Here is a 27,961-nt window from a genome sequence, read left to right as displayed (position 1 = left end):
GTGGGTAGTAATCTGCTAATAATGCAGAGATTCAATTAATAAAGGGGGAGGGGATTGAATAAGAGATTCGAGAAGAAATGCCAGACTCAGCGTGATGGATCAATGATATGGTGTAGCATGCATCGTTCTCACTGCATTTAAAATACAGATTTCATTCATTCCAAATGCACAAAAAAGTAGAAGAAAAATAGCATGAAAGCTTTTACAGAAAAAATAATCTGAAATCATTGTCAAAAGGTTGCTATAAGCCACTGTACTGAGTTTTTGCATTTCTTGTGCCATTGTTTTTGTAATGGTGGAATAATTGTTCATTTAAAAACACTAAAGAAAATTCTCCCTGTCTATGTCACAAGGTGCAAGTATTGCAATCTAGCTTTTTTTAGTTTGCACACCTGTTTTACTGGTCAAATTTAACATCCATACACATCACATTAAACAGTACCCCTTTGTAGATGCTGGCTTTTCGGGTGTGTACAATACCTCCTTAGCATTTCTTATTTAGTCATTTTTTAGAAGAGGGATGAAAAATTTGATAGACATTGAAAAAGTATACATTTGACTGCATGTCTGTCTTTGCATGTCTGTTTTTCTAGTCTAATTTGACTACTGTATGTGCCACATTTATATTGTGACCTGTTGCCACATTTTGCTTTCTGTACATGTACCTACCTATCTTTTCTTGTTATGTCCGCTTTGACAAGGGTTCAATAACTGAGGTTTAAAAGCTTGTTAAAAGTTAATTATAGTGTTGTACAAAATGTATGGTAAAGCAAAAAGTAGCAATGGCAATGGAAAAGGTACAGTAAAAGAAATAAAAATCCATTTCATAGTAAAGAACACTGGAGTTACTAGCAGCAGCAGAAGTACTGCCATAAACCCCACCAGCCTAGCAGTAGTAGAACCAACAGGCCTGATTTGCCTCTGGCATATTTATGGGGAGAAAACAGAGGTTATCACGGATTAAATGGCACATCAGTCAACTTAGTCACAGAAGTATGATGTTACCTCTTACAGGGCCACCATGAATTTAAGTCAGTGTTCTGCACAGAACGGTCTGCCTGATCACACATGACTAGTGTTGAGCGATACCGTCCAATACTTGAAAGTATCGGTATCGGAAAGTATCGGCCGATACCGGCAAAGTATCGGATCTAATCCGATACCGATACCCGATACCAATACAAGTCAATGGGACTCAAGTATAGGACGGTATCCCTGATGGTTCCCAGGGTCTGAAGGAGAGGAAACTCTCCTTCAGGCCCTGGGATCCATATTAATGTGTAAAATAAAGAATTAAAATAAAAAATATTGATATACTTACCTCTCCGACGCAGCCTGCACCTTACCGAGGGAACCGGCAGCCTTCTTTGCTTAATATGCGTGCGTTTACTGCCTTCCGTGACGTCACGGCTTCTGATTGGTCGCGTGCCGCCCATGTGACCGCGACGCGACCAATCACAACAAGCCGTGACGTAATTTTCAGGTCCTGAATGCCTAGAATTTGGCATTCAGGACCTGAAAATTACGTCACGGCTTGTTGTGATTGGTCGCGTCGCAGTCACATGGGCGGCACGCGACCAATCAGAAGCCGTGACGTCACGGAAGGCAGTAAACGCGCGCATTTTAAGCAAAGAAGGCTGCCGGTTACTACCAGGGCGCGTCAGAGGGTGAGTATATCCCTATTTTTTATTTTAATTCTTTATTTTTTACATGGATATGGATCCCAGGGCCTGAAGGAGAGTTTCCTCTCCTTCAGACCCTGGGAACCATACACTGGGAACTTCTGATTCCGATTCCCGATACCACAAAAGTATCGGATCTCGGTATCGAAATTCCGATACAGCAAATATCGGCCGATACCCGATACTTGCGGTATCGGAATGCTCAACACTACACATGACTAAGATGTATAATTTTGGGGCTTTTTTTGTTTGAGTTTGTTACTTGAAAAGTCTGCCAGTGCACTGTGTTATTAATTGGGCTGTTATAATCCATTTCTATGGTGAGATCACTTTGATATTGGCTTTGTTTGCATTATAGAAAATAAAATGGGTTGGATACAGTGCTAGGAGACCTCAGAGTGTTATACAAATCTTTTCAGGGCATTTTGAATACTTGTGATTTTTGGCAATTTTTTGAAGAAAAAAATAACTAAACCTCGCAAATTTTCATTTCAACAGACTTAATAATATGTACTGGCCATGTATTCATGTATGGCTATCTGATAGTGTGACAGAGAAGGAGGAGTAAAGGTAATACAAGCGGTCGATGATGACATTAACCAGGTATTACTTGATGCGGCCTGGCTACCAGAATGATGAGCATGAAGAAAATGGGTAGGTGGACAGGCTGAGCCATGCTCATGTTCTCATGTTACTGGCCAGTAGGCTTTTCCCACATGAGCAGGTGATGATTCATGTGCTGATAGGGAGATATAGTTCCCAATCAACTTAAGAAGTAATGTTCTCTTTGTATTTTCCTCTTGGAAGTGTAAAATAAATTCCAGCACTTAAGACACCCAAATATTGGTCTCGCCATCATCAAAACCAGAGCTTTCAGGTCCAGTAAAGCCTCCTTCACCGAAATAAGTTGCAAAATCACCCGCTCTCGAGCTGGTCACAGCTCCCTGTCCCACCTCTTGGTTCCCACCTTTAGATTTGCTCTGACTCAGAGAGACACTTCTGCTTCATGCCTCTAAAATAACTAGGTGTCAAAAATAGAGGAGGCAACAGGCAGCCGTATTGCTAAATGCAGTAGTTTGTGACTCGCACAATGTGTGGTAGGTAGTCTCACCGTTAAAGAGATATTCCAATCTCCAAAATCTCATCCCAATATGTAGTAGGTGTAATAATGATACTATTAGCAAATACCTCCAATGAGAAATCTAGTATAGTTTCTGATTCGCCATGTGGGGCATTATGATATTGGAGATGGGAATGCCCCTTTAAATGTCTAGATTTTTTTTTTTATTCTCTTCTGTATTTTTAACACACTTATTCCCCTGTTATAAAAAAGAAATGAACAATAAATGCTAGGTAAATGTTGATGCTACAAAGTTGACGAATAATTCACAGGTCTGCGACTAAAAAGCTGTTTGATTATTTTCATCTTATTTCCATGTATTTTGGTGTGCTGAAAACGAAAAAAATATTGCAAAAAATCCTGGACATCAGGATTTGCCACAAAATGCAAAATTCTCTTCAAATTTAGTATATTTTTCTAAATGTTTGGTATTTTTTTTATCTTAGGGTTTCGAAAGTCAAAATTACTATTAATTAATTCACATCAATGCATTGAAGATATACAATGCCAAAAAAATATAACTTTCAAAGAAAAGAACTTTCAGAGTGAGCTAATGAAACCAGCATCAACATTTTGCAAGCTGAACGATTGATTCAATTGTTTTATCTTGGTTCTCGCCTGTTCACTCTTTTTCATCTCAGTTTGCGTTAGCTCGTCATATTCAACCGTGTTTCCCAAAATGTTTCCCTGATGAGTTTGAAAGTGCATTTCCTCCATTCCCACCTTGACAACTTTCCTGAAAATTTGGGAGCTGTGAGTGATGAGCAAGGTGAACGATTCCACCAGGAATGGAAAGAGATGGAAAGAAGATACCAGGGAAGATGGAGCATTACAATGATGGCAGACTACTGTAGGACACTTCAGAGAGACATTCCAGATGCTACTCACAAGCGTAAATGTACCAAGAGAAGCCTCACAGGGAAGAAGAATCAGTTTTAGTGTGTGTTAGTGAGCTCATTGCAGTTAAAAAATGGTTTTCATGAAACATTTGTAATAAAAAATTAATTTTATGAGTCTATTTTCATTTATTTTAAGGTATTGTCTTATTTAACATAGTTACTTAAATTGTCAGAAAACGTGATGTCCTATGACAAAACGGAGGTCATTTTCGGATTCAGCGCACTTAAAAACATAAAGATTACGTGGAATAACCAAAACAGCTCTTGAAAATAATTTTTTGCAGACCTGTGTTCAGGTGTGGAAACAACATAGTAGTGTGTTACATAGCCACTTTGTATTATAGACAGTCACACAGCTTAATAATTGGATATTTTAAATTCTATTTTGAATACTTTTAACACAATTATTCCTCGTTTCTCAAAAAAGACGGAATATGGAATTTTAGGTACAAGACAAAAAAACAAAAGTGGCCACCAGCTGTAGTAAACTATCCATAAGAAACAGCAGTTTGTGACACGCACAATTTGTGAGGTAGACAGTTGAAGTTAAAGGTCTGGATTTTTATTTTAATTCACTTTTACATTTTTTTAAGACAAAAAAAATCTCAGCTGCACAAAAAGGACTCCACAAGAAATGCTAGGCACATAGAACTCCAACAACAACCCACAGTATCGGTGTAGTGTGTATGGAAGCCAAATTAGAACAATATAACAATTGTATAAAAACTCACCACTTTGTTTGACAGACACAGATACATTTATTTTACTTTTAGCAAAGCTGTTTGCTTGTTGCAGCATGAACAATTAAAAAAGAATTGTAACTGAAATGCAGCTGCTGCATTGTAATCACTTGGATCCATCACGACTGCATGCTTTACCCTCTCTACCTCTCTTTATATCTCCCTTTAACTTGAATCTCTGTGTATTATTATCCTTTCCATGTACTAAGCTTCTTGACTACTGCTGTTCCACAGTACAAGCTATTTGTCATATTTGTCCAATGTTTTATTGCTTTCCCTATATTTACTGCTAAACTGTGATCTCTGACATTTCATTATCCAGATTCGCCTCAAAATGGCTGCATTTCCTAGTTTTGCTTTTATATAGCTATGATTGACCATCCTGAATGGCTGTGCTATTTTTGGACATGATAGCTGCAAGGCATTATGGGGAAGCCAGTCAGGCCAATGCTGAAGTTGTGTGAGCCTTCTCTGGCTAATGCGATCTTCTGCAAAATGTGAAGTAATGGCACACATATTTGGTGATTAACATGAAGTGAATGGCAATTTTTTTTCAAGTTTGGCATGTTAAGCGTATTTCAAAAAATTTAAAACAAGTTTGATTTGTGTCAAATCATCCTGTGTCACATTGTGTCAACTTTATACTGATACAGGAAAAATATACAGTATATCTTTGTATCGAGTCCTCAGAGTTCTCAGTGGCTGATACCTTATATTTATGATACCTTTCTATTCATGATGAACTCATCAGACTACATGGTGGAAGCAGACAACTGCTGGACACACGCACTAAAACAAAATTGAGTCTGACCCTACACAGGACTATTACAAGGAACTCCTTGGTATCTTGTTTGCCAGACAAATGCATAAGAGCTGATGACCTGGTACCAGAGAGTCCAAGAATCGGGACATTCAATATGATTCCCCAAATCCACAAAATTGAAAGTTTATGAAGACTAATTATTTCATGTGTGGACACCCTTACTGAGCATGGTTCTGTGGTTCTGGATGGATAGAGGGTATTCTTAGGAAAGGATACACCCAGCTACATTCAGGACACAACTGACCTATTGAATAAACTAGCAGAAATAGGTCCTCTACCAGAAGGAACCATCCTGGCTACCATGGATGTAGCATCTTTACACTCTAATATCCCACACCAGGATGGATTAAATGCCTGCAAAGTTTTCATGGAAAATTCAGGAGTTGATGCTGATTTGTGGTGAAACTTACAAAATTCATCCTCAACCACAATTACTTTGAATTTGATAAAAACATTTATCTATAAGAGACTGGTACAACAATGGGAAGTGAAATGGCCCCACAGTATGCAAATCTTTTCATGGCCAAGCTTAAAAGTGACTTCTTGTTCTCATGTCCCATGAGGTCTCTGGCCTACTACTGTTACATTGTCGATATTTTAATCATCTGGACGGAGTCTGAGCAACAGCTAAAGATGTTCCATGAACATCAATGAACATCAATTTCATCCCACCATCAACTTAACACTCAACTACTCCTGTACTTAAATGAACTTTTTGGACACTATCCTTAAGCTGCAGAACAATGAAATAGAGACATCCCTGTACCAGAAGCCAATTGACCATCTAATACACCTTAAATGTGACAGTTTCCATCCAAAACACATAAAAATGCTCAATTGTCTATAGCAAAGCCATCAGATACAATCTGATATGTTCGAACCCTATTGACAGAGACAAACACCTTGTCAGCCTCAGAAAGACCTTTGTGAATTAGGGCTATCATGTAAGAACAATTGAGAAACAGATTGCAAGAGCCACCAGAATATTAAGGCATCATCTCTTACATTACAAAACTAAACAAGAATGCAACCAGGTGCCTCTAGTAGTCACCTACAATCCAAATCTGGAGGTGTTAAGGTGTTAAGGGGAGCTGCATGGAAACTGCAGCCTTTGTTAAAAAATATGCCTGATTACAATCTATGTTTCCTGATACCCCACTTCTGTGTTTTAGGCAGCCTCCAAATCTAAGACGCATCATTTTTAGAGCCTCCCTTTCCGCTCCTAGAACTACAGGATCCTTTCCCTGCAACTAGAAAAAAAATTAAAATCTGTCCATTACTATAATAACTATGGACAAGATAAACAAGAAAAGGCTGCATGGCACTCCTTTGTTAGTGGTTGCTCAAATAGGATTCCACGCCAAAATAATGTAAAAATAGATTTGGCACTCCAAAATTGATTTAAAAACCTTAATGTATATTTTATTAGCACTGGTTCATCCACTGTATATACAACAATTTGACATTTTGGCCAATTTTGTAGCCTACATCAGAACAGAGGGACCTCTTCAGAAAGTTTAGAACAGTTCTGGAAATGTGAACTCCTGGGCTAGTGATATGGACAAGATAAAAATTCCCAACTCACATCAGTACTACAAGATCCCAGGTACCAAATGTCCAACTGGGGATCTGCATGTAGGTTAGACAGGGCAAAAACTTAAAACAAGTATGAATTCTCATCACCACATAACAGAAGAAAAAAGAATGGATCTACCTGTGGCCAAGCATTTTTGTACACCTGATCACAGCATCATGGACATGAAATTACTTGTATTAAAAAGTAACTAAAAATTTCAGACATAAAAATTTGGGAGTACAAACTTATGACAACCTTTGACATAATCAGTGCAGAAATCAATGTGTTGCCTAGTTTTATGTCTTTTTACATCAAATAAGGAATGTGCTCTTCAGCCCTTTTGGGGGCATCACAACCATGGACCAGACCTCAATTACAGGACAATAAAACTTTCACACTCCTTATCTATGAACTGTTCCAATATTTACAGCCACAACTGCTTCTCCTTCTCCCATATTGATAATTCTACTTCACGTCACTTGTCTTATCTATTTCATTATTCCTGTGCCCTCTTGTGTATAAATATGTGACTCTTCTTATTTTGTATTATTCTATCCCTGACAAAGAGACCTGAGTAGTCTCGAAAGCTTGCAATTTGCTACCATCTTTACTGTTAGCCATTAAAAGCTATCATCCACTTAGGACTCTCAAATTTTAATATTTTTCATTATACTGATAGTAATACAACTAAAAATAGTACATGAAGTGGAATAGTATATAGAGGAGTCACAGTGTATTATATGCTAATACAAACCTTTCATTAGTTTTCTTCCCTAGGTTAGACACTATTACTATAGAGCAGAAGTTTTTCGTTGACTTGCTGTCTGTGCAGGAGGCTATACGGTTGTGCTGTGTATATAGAGACACTATGTACATAGCATATCAATACAGTTACTAGCATGGACAGGTGGCATGTAAACAAACACTGGCACATCTGCAGATAAAATCCATGAAATCATGGGGCTGGTTTATATTAGAGAGTTGCAGGACTATAGACTTGGATTACAAATTATGAAATGTAATAGAAATTCAGAGCAAAAATAGATCGAAAACTATGTTTAACAAATACATACATTAATAATGTGTATTGTTCATGTTAGACTGCAAAACGTAATATGTTTAGCATGAGAAAATTCACAGGAAAGCATAACTTCAACTTCAACCATGCATACAGATATATATATATATATATATATATATATATATATATATATATATATACAGTTAAATCCATATATATTTGGACAGATACAACATTTTTCTAATTTTGGTTATAGACATTACCACAATGAATTTTAAACAAAACGATTCAGATGCAGTTGAAGTTCAGACTTTCAGCTTTCATTTGAGGGTATCCACATTAAAATTGGATGAAGGGTTTTGGAGTTTCAGCTCCTTAATATGTGCCACCCTGTTTTTAAAGGGACCAAAAGTAATTGGACAGATTAAATAATTTTAAATAAAATGTTCATTTCTAGTACTTGGTTGAAAACCCTTTGTTGGCAATGACTGCCTGAAGTCTTGAACTCATGGACATCACCAGACGTTGTGTTTCCTCCTTTTTGATGCTCTGCCAGGTCTTCACTGCGGTGGTTTTAAGTTGCTGTTTGTTTGTGGGCCTTTCTGTCTGAAGTTTAGTCTTTAACAAGTGAAATGCATGCTCAATTGGGTTGAGATCAGGTGGCTGACTTGGCCATTCAAGAATATTCCACTTCTTTGCTTTAATTAACTCCTGGGTTGCTTTGACTTTATGTTTTGGGTCATTGTCCATCTGTAGTATGAAATGACGACCAATCAGTTTGGCTGCATTTGGCTGGATCTGAGCACACAGTGTGGCTCTGAATACCTCAGAATTCATTCGGCTGCTTCTTTCCTGTGTCACATCATCAATAAACACTAGTGCCACTGGCAGCCATGCATGCCCAAGCCATCACACTGCCTCCGCCGTGTTTTACAGATGATGTGGTATGCTTTGGATCATGAGCTGTACCAAGCCTTCGCCATATTTTCCTCTTTCCTTCATTCTGGTAGAGGTTGATCTTGGTTTCATCTGTCCAAAGAATGTTCTTCCAGAACTATCCTGGCTTTTTTAGATGTTTTTTAGCAAAGTTCAGTCTCGCCTTTTTATTCTTGATGCTTATGAGTGGCTTGCACCGTGCAGTGAACCCCCTGTATTTACTTTCATGCAGTCTTCTTCTTCTTTATGGTAGATTTGGATATTGATACGCCGACCTCCTGGAGAGTGTTGTTCACTTGGTTGGCTGTCGTGAAGGGGTTTCTCTTCACCATGGAGATTATTCTGCCATCATCCAGCACTGTTGTCTTCTGTGGGTGCCCAGGTCTTTTTGCATTGATGAGTTCACCAGTGCTTTCTTTCTTTCTCAGGATGTACCAAACTGTAGATTTTGCCACTCCTAATACTGTAGCAATTTCTCGGATGGGAGAGCAATGAGACCTCCTTTGACCGCATATTTACTTCACAGCAAAATCTTCCAAATGCAATCACCACACCTCAAATCAACTCCAGGCCTTTTATCTGCTTAATTGAGAATGACATAATGAAGGGATTGCCCACACCTGTCCATGAAATAGCCTTGGAGTCAATTGTCCAATTACTTTTGGTCCCTTTAAAAACAGGGTGGCACATGTTAAGAAGCTGAAACTCCTAAACCCTTCATCCAATTTTAATGTGGATACCCTCAAATGAAGGCTGAAAGTCTGAACTTCAACTGCATCTGAATTGTTTTGTTTAAAATTCATTGTGGTAATGTTTATAACCAAAATTAGAAAAATGTTTTCTCTGTCCAAATATATATGGACCTAACTGTATACATACATATTATAAATTTTTGGAGTCACAAAGCCCACTAGGATAGCAAATAGAAAAATATACGTCAAATATATCTAACATATAATATACCAAATACGTCCAAAATACATAGTAATTAGTAATGGAATTAAACAAAATAATAAAAACAAGGGATCCACGGTGAAGATTACAAGAACCAAGGGAAACATAGAAGCTAAAATTGTGTGTGGAAGGTTAGAAAATAATGATATAAACTCAATTCAGTACAATATACTACATGCATCAGAAAGTGTAATTATGCTAAGAGTGTTTGAATTTGTGGGTAAGCGTTAGCACTGCGTTAGCATACTTACACTTTCTGATGCATGTAGCAGATTGCTCCTAGATACTTATTACTTAATAGGATTTAGCTACCATTACTATTTTGTCCATAAGCAGCCCATGAGCATTTGTGTACATTTGCGGAATGGACATTATCTACATTTATACTGAATTGATTCTATTTAATATCATTACATGCTATCCTTACATTCACATTTGTAGACCCCTCTTCCTTTGTCACTTGAGTCTTTACTGTAATTCCATTATCATGTATTTTGCACTTATTTGGTATATAATAAAAATTAACATATATTTTTCATCTTGGTGGGCCTTGTGACTCTATATATAGTTATAGGACTTTCTACATTGGAGTCTTCCCATTTATTTATATGTAATGTAATTTGGAGTCTAAAGTCCCTTTGCCTTTTCATATTGCATTTACTATTTGAATAATAAAAATAGAATCCTGAGCACTGCTATATTGACCTATACATTGGCTTGCAAAAGTATTCAACCCCACCCCTCAGCTTTTTATCTATTTTGTTACATTACGCTCTGTGTTTAAATATATTTGTAATCTGATTTGTGTGTGATGTATCAGCACTAAATGGTCTAAGTAGGTGAAGTGAGAAAAATATAGGCATAAATTAAATTTAGAGTATTAAAAAACTAAAACTCGGCATGTGCATATGCATTCCCCTTTTTGCTATGAAGCTCCTAAAGATATCTGGTGCAAGCAATTACCTTCATAAATCAAATGTTTAGTCAACAGAAATTCACCTGTGTGCAATCTGTCACATGGCCTGTCAGTATATACACACACCTTTTCTTAAAGGCCACAGAGGCTGCAACACCATTAGGCAAGATATGCCACTAACCAAAACAATGAAACAACACCACGAAGACCAAGGAAATCTCCAGACAAGTCAGGAACAAAGTTATTGAGAAGTATAAGTCATGATTGGGTTAGAAAATCCCAATCTCTGAAGATCCCCCAGAGCACAATCAAATCCATTTTAATCAAATGGATTAGATCAAATGGATAGAACATTGTACCACAACAAACGTGCCAAGAGACGGCCACCCACCAACACTCTCAGCCTGGTCAAGGAGGGCATTAATTAGAGAGGCACCACATAGACCAATGGTAACTCTAAAGGAGCTACAGAGTTCCCAAGCAGAGACTGGAGTATCTGTTTATACAACCACAATAAGTCATACACTCCATAGAGGTGGAATTTATGGAAGTGTGGGCAGAAAAAAACCTTTACTTGTAATTGTAAGACTTGTTTTCAGTTTGCCAAAAGACATGTGGGAGACTCCCCAAATGTATGGAGGAAGGTGCTGTGGTCAGATGAGACCAAAATTGAATTTTTTGGTCATAAAGGTAAATGGTATGTCTGGCACTAAACCAATATAGCCCATCACCCCAAGAACACTATCCCCAAAGTGAAACGTGGTGGGCATCATTATGCTGTGGAGATATTTTTTTGGTAGCAGGGACAGAGAAAATGTCAGTGATTTGAGACTGGGATGGACGTTCACGTTCCAACAAGACAATGACCCAAAGCATACTGCTAAAGCAACACTTGAGTAGTTGGAGTAGTAGGGGAAATGTGTAAATGTTCTAGAGTGGCCTAGTCAAAACCCAGACCTTAATCCAATTGAAAATCTGTGGTCAGACTTGAAGATTGCTGTTCACAAGAGGAAACTATCTAACTAGAAGGAGCTGGAGCAGTTTTGCCTTGAGGAATAGACAAAAATCCCAGTGGCAAGATGTGGAAAGCTAATGGCGACTTTTCCATAGCGACGTACTGTTAGGGTCGGCAGAATGCACTAAATAAGATATAATAATAATAAAGTGTGTTCTCTACCCGGGGTCCACCGTGCAGAGATGGTATACTGCAGCTAAGAGGACAATGGCAAAACAAGCAGTGAGCGTACCTGACTCGCACCGAGTTAAACGTCACTCAGCAGAGAAGCATGTGGCTTTTAGCGCCATTATCTGTCTGCCACTGTGTGCCTATTAACACAGCTCTGCTGCAGAGTTTTTTTTCCTGTTGCTGTGTGCAATTAGCACACAGCAACAGGAAAAAAACTGCAGCAGAGCTGTGTTAATAGGCACACAGTGGCAGACAGATAATGGCGCTAAAAGCAAACCCTGTTAACTTCACTGGTTTTGCTACCTCACTGAGGCAAGGGAAGGGACTCAAACACAGCATATATACACACAGAACTCCTCTCCAGAGAAGCCAGAATTCTAAAGGCTAAACACCAGCCCTGATCCCACACAAACAATCTCCTCTCTGGAGGTGCTGGAATTCTAAGGCTCTAGGCCTGCCCTGTGACATGCAAACAAGTCCACACTACCGTTATGTTCCACACTCTCACAGAACATAAATCGTAGTGCACCGACAGGAACGCTAAAGATCCTTTTATAGTTTTGCCAATCAGACAGGACCTTGCTCACGGGCCAATCCAAAGTCGGACCAGGACCTGAGCATGTGACGGCCGACCACCAATGAGAAGTCACCGCACGAGCATGCTCAGTAGAGTGAATCCTGGACTTAGTCTCAGGGGGGATCACTCGCTGCTGTCTATTATTAGATACCATAGCTGAAGCTGGAGAGGCAGCGGTAACCATGCGCACAGACTGAGTCTGAGCAAGATGATGAGACCGACGTCTTTTCTGAGCAGAATCCACTGCGGTTGGGACTGAATGGGACATGGCAGAGTAAGATAGGGCATGGGAACTATCATGTGCAGAGGAAGAATCCCAACCCCTAACACTTGCAGCTGTAATTGCTGCAAAAGGAGGCTGTGCAAAGTACTGACTTTAGGGGGATGAATAGTTATGCACATTGAAGTTTTCAATTACTGTGTCCTATTTGTTGTTTGCTTCAAAACTAAAATAAAATTGCATGTTAATAGTTCATGATCTGATGCAAACCCTCAAAAAAACCTGAAATGTCAGGTTGTGAGGAAGAAAAACAAGAAAAATACCAATGGTGTAAATACTTTTTGCAATTCATGGTATTTGGACACTGGCGGCATTATGTAGACATCTATGGGGTGACTGATAATATCCTTCATGATTCATTTATTGCACTATAGTCCACTACTCTAAGTAAGTGTCACAAAAAAAACAAAAAACAAATAATAAAAAAAAAGTTAGCAGCAACAACACAGGTGTTTTCTAGCTACTGGTCCACTAAAGTGTGATGGGTACAGGTAACGTAGGCAACCTATCCAATTATAGCATGGAGTAATAGTATACACATGTCAGCTAGTTGTGCATCTATAGGAGGGACAGCAAAATTAAATATATCACTCACAACAATATAAATTATACATTCAGTATAAAATGCTGGTGCATAATTGCTAAATCCCTTATATAATATAAGCGAATAGACTAGGGTAAGGCAATGATAGATAGATAGATAGATAGATAGATAGATAGATAGATAGATAGATAGATAGATAGATAGATAATACCCAAAAAATGGAACAGCACAACTCCTTATACTTAGCTTCGGGTGCAATGCCCATAGACCACCCGTCCACCGGTCGTCTCCAATCAATATTCAACAAAAGCAGGCAGCACTCCGTTTCCAGAAAAATATGCAGGACTTTAATGAACCCACATGTCTCAGCGACGTTTCGGCTCAACTGAGACAGGCTTGAGAAAGGCTCAGTTGAGCCGAAACGTCGCTGAGACATGTGGGTTCATTAAAGTCCGGCATATTTTTCTGGAAACGGAGTGCTGCCTGCTTTTGTTGAATATAGATAGATAGATAGATAGATAGATAGATAGATAGATAGATAGATAGATACAAAAGTGTCTCAAGGTATACCAAGTATAAAGTATCATAATCATAATGATTTAATTGAAGTACAGAGTGGAGGAGTACATTCAAAGAGACAGCCTTACCCATCATAACCCGTGTGGATTAGAGCAAATAGCATCCCCAACGCGCCTTTCATTTATTGGTAATTATTATTATTTTGGAAATATAGTAATTTGTTTGAGTTGTGTTGTGGTACAGTATGCCTTGGTAATTAATGTAAAGTCAATCATTAAGGCCCAATTTGGAAATCTTACCCAGTTTTCTAGAAATAGCAATGTCAGGGATAGTGAATAAACTAGTTTGCTCATAGGAAAATACAATTATACAGATAGTTTATTTGAAATACATAGATTATTTTACATGTAACCATGAAAACCTGAAAACAAGATTGACAAGGTAATGTTTATAGTTCCTGAACTGAAATATTATGGATCACAAACTCTGGTTATAATCAAACATCACTCATCAATAAGGTAATATATCAAAAAAGCAATACACTGTAGAAGAATATGGTCAATGGATACAATTTCATAATTTTCCCCTTGAATTCCTTATCATGCTTATTGCCCCTACTTGACTTCAGAGATTTGCACCCTACATGTCATCTAATGGTGCACCAGCTCACTACTATCTCAACTTTTTAGACCTTGAACATATATATCGTCAAAATGCACAACAAGTAAAAAAGTTAATCAATCAACCACATAATAACATCTAATTATTATGATAAATATACATTTTTATCCAAGGAGAAATAATTTGTATTTATATCAGAAAACAATTGCTAATTTTCAAATGTATTTTAGCTGGGGAGCAAATTGTTATCTGTTTTATTTTGTACAAAAAGTTTATAAGACCTTATGGAATGTTAGTGTCTGGAGGCCTCCGAAGACCATGTCCATTCCCACTTCCGTCTAATGTATCATTCCTCTGCAATGTGAGTCAACCTCACCTGGAACACGTTTATTGTTTACATGATAACATCACTGTATCTCAATGTGAACCTCATCAGTCTAATAGAGATGCTCATTAATCTTATAACCGCCACAATGAAATATACATATATCAAATTGCCGTTGGAAGAGCTGTTGACATATTGTGGCACACCATGTAAAGTGAGCTAAAAAAAGTATGTAAAAGTGTAATCGTGCTATTAAAGGGTGTTCCTTGTTCAGTGGAAGCAGGGAGTTGACTTAGATTCTCAGGAAAAATATTAAATGCTTTCAAGAATATATGAAAGAACATAAAACATGATAGACAGTGAATCAAAAGTTCAAGAAAAATGTTTGTTGAGTCATGCTACAATTAAGAAAATGCATTTCTTTTTTAAAAACCTTTCACATGTCAAATAAATGCTCTGAAATCGCAAAGAATATTGGAAAGCTTATTCTATAGCAGCCAAATCTTTATCTATGTTACCACCTTTATAAAATATCAGAGTTGATACAATTTGAAATATATTCAAATAAATTTAACAGGTATACAAGGCTGGCCATTTAGTAGCAAATTATAATACTTTAATATCAGCCCAGTTTAAAAAAAAATGACGTAAATAAATAAGTTAATACAAAATAACGTACCAAAAATATATATGCATATTTATGGACTATTTTAATTATTTCTTAGCATTAATATGCAGCCCACTCTATGTCTAAGGCAAATAATATCAGCAAATGACAGCAACTTTAACAAGTGTCATACAGATCAGCGTCACAGAAGTCACGTGGCTTACAAGCAACCTCGCTAGAAAGAATGAACATAAAGACAATTTGATTAAATAAACACCAATATCTTTCCTAGAAAATTCTTGGCATATAGAAGCGTGCAATTATTTAGTTCTGCTTTTACCTTTTTCACTTTCCTGTTTTTCACTAACCTGTTTAGATCGTCTTCTGATCACAAACACTCCATGTTCACGATTCACTTTCTTTACAGGATACAGAACAATGGTGTCAGCTTTTCTGGATGAAATTTCCTAAACAGGCTGCTATCTCTACACGCGTTTCTACCATATGCTATAGAATATTACCTTTACTCAATGGCGACAGGGCTGCCTACCATCAGATCGATTTACTAAACAAACTAAAAACGTGGGTGGGGATGTTAAACAGTAACTACTGTAGTAAACCACAGTGCAAAATGAAAGCTACCAGTATTGCACGGTCTTTCCTTTAGGAAACGGGCTTAGAAATCACTAACATAGTGGGTAGAGGGGTTAGAAATTAATTGTGGAAAATCATTTATATTTCATTTACAAGAATATGTTATAAATGAAGCAATAATTATATTATTACTATTGCTTTATAATATTGCTTTAGTATACATTATTAAGTGAATTTTTGTAATGTTTTTGCCAAGAGTCCTAATATTGTATTATCATGAATTGTGATTGTGCTTGAAAAAGATATGCTTAGACAAAAGGATATTGGCTGCCCTAAGGACAGAAGACAATGTGTAACTGTAATCTGTACGCAGACCTTTGGAATATGTTGATTCTAAATGAATATGTAATATGTGTATAAATAAATCAAAATATTTAATTAAAATTGTAATTTTTATTACTTAGACCAATGCTAAAGAACAAGCCATCAGGCAATGACACATTCAAATCTCTTAAAGGGAACGAAGAAAATATAAGAGAAAATTAATAAGAAAACAAGAAAAAACTGATTGACTCACCCCACCCACTTTTCTTTTACCAATCCAAAAATAAGGAATGATAAAAGTAAAAAAAAATTATATATCCGCATCTATTTTTTTTTTATTGCCTTTGGCTCCATCTCAAGTCACGGTAATGGATGAATGAGCTGTAGGAAGATCGATCTTGCGCAAGCCTAGATAGGTCCACCTGGGTCTTCTCCACCATTATCTTGATAGTACCAACCCATCGGGTTGCTGGTATTCCTCTTTGCCTTTTTCTTCTATTCTTCTGACAATGATGTTCATCTCCACTGATTGCTCTCGTCGTATTATGTGTCCAATGTCCACTTCATCCCAAACCTCGCCACAGTCTTCATGCCAACCCTAACCCATCTCTTCAACCTATCACTAACAACTGGTGTTTTCCCCTCAAGCTTTAAACATGCCTCAATCACACCTATCCTCAAAAAGCCCTCTCTTGACCCATCCTCTGTATCTAGCTATCCCCCTATATCACTTCTCCCCCATGCATCAAAACTACTGGAACAACTCGTCCATCTTGAACTGCCCTCCCATCTCTCTTCCTGCTTCCTCTTCGACCGCTTACAATCTGGCTTTTGGTCACACCACTCCACTGAAACTGCCCTAACTAAGGTCACCAATGACCTATTAACTGCCAGGAGCTAGCGACACTACTCTGTCCTCCTCCTCCTGGACCTGTCCCCTGCCTTTGACACAGTGGACCATTCCCTATTACTACAGACCCTCTCATCCCTTGGCATCACGGACTTGGCCCTATCCTGGACCTCGTCATATCTAACTTACCGAACATTCAGCATCTCCCACTCACACACCACCTCCTCACCTCGCCCCCTATCTGTCAGAGTCCCGCAAGGTTCAGTTCTAGGGCCCCTGCTCTTCTCCATTTACACCTTTGGCCTGGGACAGCTCAAAGAATCTCATGGTTTTCAGTGTCATCTCTATGCTGATGACATGCAGATCTACATCTCTAGACCAGATATCACCACCCTACTAACCAGAATTCCTCAATGTCTGTCCGTTATTTCATTCTTCTTCACCGATAGATTTCTAAAACTTAACATGGACAAAACAGAATTCATCGTCTTTCCCCATCTCACGCGACCCCCCCAACAAACCTATCCATTACAGTAAACGGCTGCCCACTCTCCCCAGTCTTACAAGCTCGCTGCCTTGGGGTAATCCTTGACACTGATCGCTCCTTCAAACTGCATATCCAAGCCCTTTCCACTTCTTGCTGCCTTCAATTCAAAAATATTTCACGGATCCGTACATTCCTAAGCCAAGAATCTGCAAAAACCCTAGTCCATGCCCTCATCATCTCCCGCTTTGACTACTGTAACCTCCTGCTCTGTGGCCTCCCCTCTAACACTCTCACACCCTTCAAATCTATTCTAAACTCTGCTGCCCGACTAATCCACCTGTCCCCCTGCTATTCCCTGGCCTCTCCCCTCTGTCAATCCCTTCACTGGCTCCCCATTACCCATAGACTCCAGTACAAAACCCTAACCATGACATACAAAGCCATCCACAACCTGTCTCCTCCATATATCTGTGACCTCGTCTCCCGGTACTTTCCTGCATGCAACCTCCGATCCTCACAAGATCTCCTTTTCTACTCCCCTCTTATCTCCTCTTCCCGCAATTGCATACAAGACTTCTCTTGCGCATCACCCCTACTCTGGAACTGTCTACCACAACATATCAGACTCTCACCTACCATCGAAACCTTCAAAAAGAACCTGAAGACCCACCTCTTCCGACAAGCCTACAACCTGCAGTAACCACCGATCGACCAAACCACTGCACAACCAGCTCTACCCTTGCCTACTGTATTCTCACCCATCCCTTGTAGATTGTGAGCCCTCGCAGGCAGGGTCCTCTCTCCTTCTGTACCAGTGTGACCTGTATTGTTTAAGATTATTATACTTGTTTTCATTATGTATACCCCTCCTCACATGTAAAGCGCCATGGAATAAATGGTGCTATAATAATAAATAACAATACTATATATATACTGTATATATATATATATATATATATATATATATATATATATATATATATTGCCAAGAGTGTGCAAAGCAGTCATCAAAGCAAAAGGTGGCCATTTTGAAGAACCTAGAATATAAGACATATTTTCAATTGTTTCACACTTTTTTGTTAAGTAAATAATTTCACATGTGTTAATTCATAGTTTTGATGCCTTCAGTGAGAATGTACAATTTTCATAGCCATGAAAACACAGAAAAATCTTTAAATGAGAAGGTGTGTCCAAACTTTTGGTCTGTACTGTATATGTACATATATATATATATATATATATATATATATATATATATATATATATATATATGTATATATATATATATATATATATATATATATATATATATATATGTATATATATATATATATATATATATACACACACACACACTACCGTTCAAAAGTTTAGGGTCACTAAGAAATGTCCTTATTTTTGAAAGAAAAGCAGTTTTTTCCAATGAAGCTAACGTTAAAAGATTCAGAGATACACTCTATACATTGTTAATGTGGTAAATGCCTATTCTAGCTGCAAACATCTGATTTGTAATGCAAAATCTTCATAGGTGTATAGAGGCCCATTTCCAACAACCATCACTCCAGTGTTCTTATGGTACTTTGTGTTTGCTAACCGTGTATGAAGGCTAATGGATGGTTAGACTACCCTTGAAAACCTTTGTGCAAGTATGTTAGCACAGCTGAAAACCATTTGGCTGATTAGAGAGCCTATAAACCTGACCTTCCTTTGAGCTAGTTGAGAATCTGGAGATTTACATTTGTTGGTTCCATTAAACTCTCAAAATGGCCAGAGAAAAAGAACTTTTGCATGAAACTCGACAGTCTATTCTTGTTCTTAGAAATGAAGGCTATTGCATGTGACAAATTGCCAAGAAACTGAAGATTTAGTACAACGGTGTGTATTACTCCCTTCAGAGGAGAGCACAAACAGGCTCTAACCAGAGTAGAAAGAGAAGTGGGAGGCTTCTCTGCACAACTGAGAAACAAGACAAGTACATTAGAGTCTGTAGTTTGAGGAATCGATGCCTCACAGGTCCTCAACTGGCAGCTTCATTAAATAGTACATGCAAAACACCAGTGCCAACGTCTACAGTGAAGAAGCGAATCCAGGATGGTGACCTTTAGGGCAGAGTGGAAAAGAAAAAGCTAATGTTAATACATTGATGGAGATAACATAATACTCTCCTTTTATTTTTTCTTTGTATAGTTTTCTTAAGTTCTCAAGTTGAAACACTCCCAGTAGATGTAGAGCAATTTAAACACTACTGGTGGTCAAGGAGTTAATGTTATTATCCATTTTCTTATAGCAACTTATTAGATATGGATTAATAATTATCATTCCTTTTGACCTAGAGTCAAGACATGTCATATACTATATAGACAAAAATATTGGGACACAGTTCTTAATTCAGGTTTTTACATTAGTCCCATTTTCACTAGTGTATGAAATCAAGCAAGTCTTCCTTTACAAAAGATGTGTTAAAGAGTTCCAAACCTCCCCTTGTATTCACATTAGCAGTGACAGTGCGGTCCTGAAGTGCATAGGATTGAGTCTATCACGCACCCGTCCTGCTTCTACGTGACAGAAGCTTTTTTCCATGCCGCAACCCTTAGCGCTGCTTCCAGCCGGAGCACGAAAGGAGTCGGCGTGTTCTCAGACCACACTGTTACTACTAGCCAGCACCACCACGCTAAGCAGCAGCACCCAGCCGGCCCACACAAGGAATTAGGCTCTACAAATAAGCACACTCTAATTGCAACTCCAGCTCTAGCATTTAACTCTATGAGAGTATTTCGCTAATCACCGCTATCATATATAATTTATTTAATGCTTGCTATCAGCGTTTCTACTAGTTGGGCTGTCATCACCTACAATTTTTATACGCTGCCTCTGCCCGTATCTTACATCGCAGTAGGGTCTTATGGGTTCATACTAATCTTACACATACAAGCACAGGTTATTCAAGCACTCAGCTGCATGAGCGATTTCCTCTAAATACTGCTCTCATTTAACTAGTGCTTTCCATCAGTATCTCACTGGTTGGACTGCCTTCACCTTTAAGTGTCAATCGCTGCCTCTACCTATACCGCAGTAAGTCTCAAATACTCAGAGGCTAGTATTTAGGTATAGGGAACACATCCATTAATCATATAACATATTGTTATTCCCTTAAGTACTAAAGACGCACAATTAAAGCATACTACTAGCAGAACCCCTTCACACTAGAACCCAGTACCAGGTCCAAGAAGTCTCTCATGGACATTCGCACCAAGTAGTAAGTACTGAAAATTTTTAAGCCAGCAGTACTACTGGTAATTCTATCCATTTCCGTATATGATCTATACTATTTTTTATTTGCAGTGACCACCAAAAGGAATTAATTCTTATGAGTTTCCTGATATATGCTCCATATTAACACAATCACAGAGTGAGTATATATATATTTTTTTCTCTCTCTCTATTATGTCAGCATAGCATGGTGAATAGGTATCTCGTTCATTGGTGACTTTAGTTAGGGCAGTTTCAGTTGAGTGATGCGTTCGGAAGCCAGATTGTAAGAGGTCAAAGAGGGAGCAGGAAGAGAGGTGGAAGTACAGTTCAAGATGAACATGCTGTTCCAGTAGTTTTGAAGCATAAGGGAGAAGAGTTATAAGGCAATAGCTAGATACAGAGGATGGGTCGAGGGAGGGCTTTTTGAGGATGGGTGTGATCGAGGCATGCTTGAAGGATGAGGGGAAGACACCATTTTTAAGTTAGAAGTTAAAGAGTTGTGTTAGGTTTGAGATGAAGACTGTGGCGAGGTTAGGGATGAGGTGGGACGGGAGCGGGCCAAGCATGCAAGCGGTGAGATGTAATCTTGACAGTAGGGTGGAGAGCTGATCTTCTGTCATGGTGGAGAAGCTGATTTTGGAGGAACAGGGCTGAGAAGTGAAGAGGGGCAATGGGGGCTGTGGGCCAAAGCTTTCTATGATTGTATCGATCTTCTGTTTAAAGAAGGAGGCAAAGTCTTTGGCAGAAATGAGAGGAGAGTGAGGAGGTGCTGGGGATGGAGTGGAGAATTGAAAGTGTTGAAAAGCTTTTTAGGGTTGTGAGACAGGGAGGATATAAGAGATGAGAAGTAAGTTTGTTTTGTGGCAGTGAGTGTGGATTTGGAGCTGGCGAGGGACTGCTTGTATACGATGAAGTGCTGGGCAGAGTGGGATTTCTTCCATTTCCACTCAGCGACCCTGGAAGTCCATCTCAGTTCTTTGGTCAGGCTGGTCAGCCAGGGCAGCCTATTGATTGTACGAATTTTTCTATGTGTGAGGGGGCGGCTGAATCATGTGTTGCTGTTATTGTGGTGTTATAAAAAGTGGCAGCAGCATCTGTGTCATGAAGGGAAGCTACTGTATGTCTATAAAAGGTAGAAAGGAATCAGAGTCATTTTAAATTGAGGTGTTTGAGATTTCTGTGAGGGTGAGTGCATTTGTGGAGTGGGGGTTGCGCACTAGGAGAGTAGAGGGAAGAGAAAGTCAGTAGGTTGTGGTCAAACGGGGAGGAGTGAGTTATTGAGATTAGTAAGGGAACAGAGGTGGGTGAAGATAATGGCCAGCATGTTACCATCTTTGTGAGTGGCCGCAGAGGACCATTGAGTGAGGCCAAAGGAGGCAGCGAGTGATAAAAGTTTAGAGGCAGCTGAGGTGGAAGTTATTTTGTTATTTAGTTATTTAAATTATTGATAAGGTGTCTGTAAAACATATCAGACAATTGGCATAACAAAATTTTCTTTCTGCATCTTTATATTTGCAAAAATAATAATGTTACAAAGTGCTGAAACTTTAATGCATTAATTATATGCAGCAAAAGATATCATAGAAACAAGAGCCAACTAAAAATTTTCATTGTCAGATTGGAATTTAGGAGGTCAAAATCATTGATAAATGGCTCATTTCATAACTGACCCTGACAACTATTGAAAATATGTAGAACAGTGGTATTGATCACATTTCAAGTTCTTTTGATGTAACAACTTCCCACATTAACCATTGTCGAACTGTTACAAGGAGTACACATGTTAGCATATATTGGGCCTGAAAAGAACAGCTAAAGGCTTGTGGATCCAGGGGCAAAAATTGAGCTTGGACTCTTCCCTCTTGTAGCTTCTTTGCATGACTACCAGTTTCAGTCCACCTGTATTGCTGGCAATTACCACTTTAAACCTTTGTACCTAGTTGGGTGGCCCATTAGGGACCTGGAAACTTTCCTCCTGAAGCCAGAGAATACAGAACTGCATGAAATAAATATTAATGCATTGTACCCACACAAGACAAGACAATCTTTAGGGCCTCAAAGCATCAAAGAAAATAGTAATAGCATCTAGATAAATTGAAAAGTTTTTAGTGCAACATTACTGGGTAGTGGAGGGGTTCATTTTAGTATATCTTTTCTGAAATGGCAGTGAGAGAGGTTAAAATCAGTATTACCTGTGGTCTTGGGCACTACACAGACTACCTCCAATGCCCTTCTGGTCTAAGTCATTTAAGCAGTAAAGCAGATCTGTCACCAGATTTTATAATACAACAGAATATATTAATAAATAGATATCTTAGACCTGATGAGGCTGGTGTACATAAATTCAAAATCCATTTCAAAATGGATGGATGAGTTGTGAAATTAGACCTCTGATCCCTTTTTTTCAGAAAATCCATTTTCAATGTTTTTCCTCAATTATTCCAATGATGGTATAACTTGGAAACTGTTGTATGAGAAAACCACAAAAACCCCACAAGGTTGTCAATTTTTGTAATACTGGGCCCAAGTAGTCTACACTCAATGACCATGTCTAGTTCAAATTCGATCAGATCACTTGATTTTCACATTCTACAGTAGATTCATGCTGACACTGACCATGAAAGACGTGCTCATCTGATTTTATGCTGCTCTCCAGGATCATCTGTCTTATGGAATCTTTAAAAATAAAAGTACTTATTCAGTATCAATATATCTAATTTGGACGTGTCCGTGTGTCTGTGCACAATGAGTCATCCACAGTTGGGCGTAACCATGGATACCTAAGGAGAGGAGCTCTACCCTGGTGGCGAGTTATGGCATAAGCAAAGGCATAAGCCTTTTTTGAATGTTAGCCTGTGAGGCAACACTGTGAGGCAAGATGGAAAAGATGGATCAATCAATATACCTAATTTGGACGTGTCCGCGTGTCTGTGCACAACGAGTCATCCATAGTTGGGCGTAACCATGGATACCTAAAAAGAGGAGCTCCCCCTTGTGGCAATTTAAGGCATAAGCAAAGGCATAAGCCTTTTTTGAATGTTAGCCTGTGAGGCAACACTGTGAGGCAAGATTGCAAAGATGGATCAAATTGAGCGTGATGCTGCACGTAGAGAAGTGAATCGCATACGGATGCATAACCTGCGTCTTAATGAAACAGCCTGACAGAGGGCGGCCAGAGCAAGAGAAACGAATGAAGTAACTGAATCACATAGAGCTTCTAATGCTGCGCGACAACGAGCAACACGCAATGCACAAAGTGATACACATATTTCACAAAAAAAGAGAAAAAGATAGAATACGTGTCCAAAATGCAAGAGCCACTCGATGACGGCAAGTTACATTTGCAGCTAGAGGACTTCTCAATCAAATTGATGAGATACGTATTGAAGAGCACTATGCTGGCAAACTGACATTTCGATGTCAGTTCTGCCAAACTAAAAATTTCAAAGAAGAAATGGAGCAGGACAAAACATTCCTTTCCTGCTGCAAGAGAGGGCGCATCCAACTACGTCCCATTCGTATGGATGATCAATTAGTCAAGTTGATGAAAGGAGAGCATCAGCACTCTAATAACTTTATGGCTCATATAAGGCAATACAATAGCTCGCTTGCTTTGGCATCAATGGGAGCACAAGTAGCACCACCTTCTGGGCATGGTCCATGCTGTTTTCGAATTCATGGACAAATTTACCACAGAACTGACCCATTGCATCCCGCTGTGGGTAGTACTCCCAAGTTTGCCCAGATTTATATCTTGGGCAGTGAAGAAGCAGTAAGTACAAGAAGTCAAGTAAAAAAAAGTGCCTCCCAGCACTGCTATCATCTCTTGGAGAGAAAATGAAAGCAATTAATCCACTCGCAAGAGCCTTCACAATGATGAGGGAATTTGAAATAGAGGAAGAGAGGATTGCTGAATTAGGAAATTGCGATCCACTCAAAATAACAATGTTAATTATAAATGACTACAACGATGACCAGAGGCGCTACAATGCACCAAGGTGCAATGAAGTAGCTATAATTTATCAAAATGCAATGGGTGAACCCCCATTTAATAGAGACATCAGAGTTCACCTCAAAAGTGAAAACCAAACTGTTCAAATCAACTTTCTTCCCAGAAAGTGTGATGCAAATGACATATCCACTTCTATTCCCATATGGGGACAGTGGATGGACAATAAATTTGACAACTTCAATTGCCCTAAGTGTGCAACATCAAGGAATTGGTGACATTCATCTACCATCCATACCAGTGGATCAAGATCGACAAAAAAAATCACCCTGTTGCAATACAATGCATACAGGCTTGCCATTCATGACGAGTTCAATTACCTTTTAAATGCTGGGAAGTTGATGCAACAATTTATCATTGACAGTTACGTCAAAATTGAATTCGACAGGATCGAATATATAAAACCAAATCAAAAGGCATTACGCATCGACAGTTATGCCAGAGTTATTGATCACATCCATAATGCTGCATTACACCCAGGGCTAAAAGCAGGGACACCAGTAATTTTACCATCCACTTTCATTGGAAGCCCAAGAGCTATGCAGCAAAATTACCAAGACGCCGTGACAATTGTCCGAAAATTCGGAAAGCCAGATGTGTTTCTCACGATGACCTGCAGCCCAAAGTGTAAAGAAGTTACTGAAAACTTAGAACCATGGCAAAGGCCAGAGTTCAGACCAGATTTGGTTGCACGGGTATTTAAAATCAAACTCCGCAGCATCCTTAACGAGATTTTGAAAAAACACATTTTTGGCCATGTAGTTGCCTATGTGCATGTAATAGAATTTCAAAAGCATGAACTACCACATGCTCACATGCTCTTAATCCTCTGAGAGGAAGATAAACTGAGGGACAAAGAGATAATTGACGAATTGGTCTCTGCTGAAATCTCAAATGAGACAGCAAATCTGCATGAGGCAGTGATGAAGCACATGATTCATGGCCCATGTGGCGAAGATCAACCTGGTGCTACATGCATGACAGATGGTCAATGCACAAAAAAATTCCCAAAGGAATTTAATACAGAGATAAACCCCAATGTTGATAGTTATCCACAGCACCGTCGACACAATACTGGGAAAACCAGACGAGGAACGCGAGAAATCGACAATAGATGGGTAGTTCCATACAACCCTTATTTATTACTCAAGTACAATTGCCATATCAATGTTGAGATATGTGCTTCAATAAAAAGTGTTAAATATCTTTTCAAATATATATACAAAGGACATGACTGTGCCAATATCAAGTTTGATACATTAAACTGGAAAGAACCAGCCATGTACCTAGATTCTCGGTATATTAGTGCCCCTGAGAGCATGTGGAGAATCAGAAAAAATAAAATGCATGATGCTTCACATACCATTAAAAGGCTTGCTGTTCACCTTGAAAACATGCAGCAAGAGTTTTTCGAAGATGGTAATGTGGATATGGTTATTTCAGACTCAAAAGTCTCTACTCTGCAGGCTTATTTTGAGCTAAACAGAGTTGAAGCTTCCGCCCATCAGTATTTGTACAGCGAAATCCCTGAACATTATGTCTGGGATAGAAAAGCTGTACTAGAAGGATGGAAGAAACAACGGGCCCAATTAGGGAAAACAATTGCCCGAATGTATACAGTCTTTAACAGATGGTGAGCTGTATTAACTAAGACTCAAATTTACTTCACGTAAGAGGAGCAAAGTCTTATGCTGACTTAAGGACTGTCAAAGGAGTCGTACATGACATGTATAAAAATGCGTGCATTGATCTTCATCTTTTGGAAGACAATTCCCAATGGGAAGACGGTATAATGGATGCAATCGCTTTCCAAATGCCCTACCAACTTCGCAAATTATTTGCTATAATTTGTGTATATGGGGAACCAGCTAAACCATTGGCATTATGGCAAAAATATAAAACCAAATTTATGGAGGATTACACCAGGCAGTATACTCCAGAAATTGCTGAGCAACTGGCTCTTCATGATATTAATGAAGTGCTCTTAAGCAATAAAAAGCCTTGTGCTGACTACGGATTGCCAACTTCAGTAAATGTTCCATATGAAATACTGTACCAACTGAATTATGCTGTAATAAAGCAGGAGGCTGAGCAATTGAAAGCTATGCTTAATGAATCTCAGAAATCAGCTTTCGATGCAATTATGCAAGCAGTCAATGCTGCATCACAGCCAGACGACACTAGCTAACACTGTTTTTTTCTGGACGGCCCAGGAGGCAGTGGGAAGACATTTTTGTACAACTGCTTGCACAAGACACTACAAGCAGAAAAGAAGTCTATTTGCTCAGTAGCCTCCACTGGATTGGCGGCTACATTACTACAAAATGGTAGCACCTACCATTCCAAGTTTGGCCTTGGAATTACAACAAATGAGACCACAGTGTCAAAAATTAAGCCAACCTCACTCCTCAAAAGAGCTTAGGGAGTCATCTGTTGTTATTTGGGACGAAGTAACTCCCTGTTTTAATATGAACGCTGTGGATAATTTGTTCCAAGACATATGTGGAAAAAAAGGACCATTTGGTGGAAAAGTTTTCATAAGCGGTGGTAACTTTCATCAAACCCTACCAATAGTGGAAGGTGGAAAAAGAGCCCAAATTGTACAGTCCACCATTAAATACTCAAAATCCTGGAATAAGTTTTCACGGTTCCAGTTACAACAGAATATGAGAACGTCTCAGGATGAAGTTGAGTACAACTCATGGTTACTGAGACTTTGCAATGGTGCGTTGTCAAATGTATATGGTCTACCAGAAGACACAATTGAAATCCCAAATACTTTTATTGAAGAGGGTGATTTAATTATTACAGCTATTTTTGGCGACTCAATTGAGATTACCGATGCAACGGTAGAATCAATTGCCAATAAAGCAATTCTTACGCCATTGAATGATGACGTTCACGCCTTGAATAGAAAAATTCTTAGTCAAGTTCAAGGTGAACACTCAACATATCGCTCCGTCGACACAATTGCTGAAGAGGAGGGTGTGATTCTCACAGGTTACCCTGTAGAGTTTCTTAACTCTTTGAATCCGACTGGGATGCCTCCTCATGAACTAAAGCTGAAACCAGGAGCTGTAGCTATGCTCCTGCGTAATCTTAATAGAAAGCGTGGCCTT

General features: G+C 38.8%; 1 protein-coding gene across 1 annotated transcript in view; it reads right to left on the bottom strand.

The window, feature by feature from the left end:
* The window catches only part of HNF4G (hepatocyte nuclear factor 4 gamma), a 168,151-nt gene extending 152,271 nt beyond the window's left edge, over positions 1–15,880 (bottom strand). The window contains exon 1 of the mRNA XM_077270676.1: positions 15,695–15,880. The gene's annotated coding sequence lies outside the window, so the exon portion shown is untranslated. The remainder of the gene's footprint in view (positions 1–15,694) is intronic.
* Between the last annotated feature and the right edge of the window lie 12,081 nt (positions 15,881–27,961).

Source organism: Ranitomeya variabilis, chromosome 6, assembly GCF_051348905.1.
Source record: "Ranitomeya variabilis isolate aRanVar5 chromosome 6, aRanVar5.hap1, whole genome shotgun sequence".
Classification (NCBI taxonomy): domain Eukaryota; kingdom Metazoa; phylum Chordata; class Amphibia; order Anura; family Dendrobatidae; genus Ranitomeya; species Ranitomeya variabilis.
Note: the sequence above shows the minus strand (reverse complement) of the source record. Positions and strands in the feature narration are given on the sequence as shown.